At 74.5% G+C, this 274-nt stretch overlaps 2 protein-coding genes across 2 annotated transcripts in view; both read right to left on the minus strand.

Annotated features, from left to right (window-relative positions):
- GCK (glucokinase (hexokinase 4)) overlaps positions 1-274 on the minus strand; it is a 251,262-nt gene that overhangs the window by 76,754 nt on the left and 174,234 nt on the right. The window lies entirely within an intron of this gene.
- MRPS24 (mitochondrial ribosomal protein S24) overlaps positions 1-274 on the minus strand; it is an 8,118-nt gene that overhangs the window by 1,051 nt on the left and 6,793 nt on the right. The gene's annotated exons all lie outside the window — the stretch shown is intronic.

A 274-nucleotide genomic window follows, 5' to 3' on the forward strand; every position in this document is an offset into this window, starting at 1 on the left:
GCGGGGGTGGTGTGGAGGTGGCGGGGGCCCTCAGGGATGGGGCGGATGCGGGGCACTGCCTGGTGAGGTGACAGGGGTAAGGGACAGCGGGCACCCCACAGCGGCTGGGGGGGGGGGGGTCTGGCCCTGCCTGGGCCCCCGTGCCCCCAAGGGCCAGTGTCCCCAGTGTCCCCCATGCGACCCCCTGCCCGCTGTCCCCAGAGCGGGGCCACCATTGCCAGAGTCCCCCTGACACGCCGTCCCTGCAGCCTCCTGTGACCAGTGCCCCCCACAC

This window comes from Haliaeetus leucocephalus, unplaced genomic scaffold, assembly GCF_000737465.1.
Source record: "Haliaeetus leucocephalus isolate CR32 unplaced genomic scaffold, Haliaeetus_leucocephalus-4.0 Scaffold162, whole genome shotgun sequence".
In the NCBI taxonomy this organism is placed as follows: domain Eukaryota; kingdom Metazoa; phylum Chordata; class Aves; order Accipitriformes; family Accipitridae; genus Haliaeetus; species Haliaeetus leucocephalus.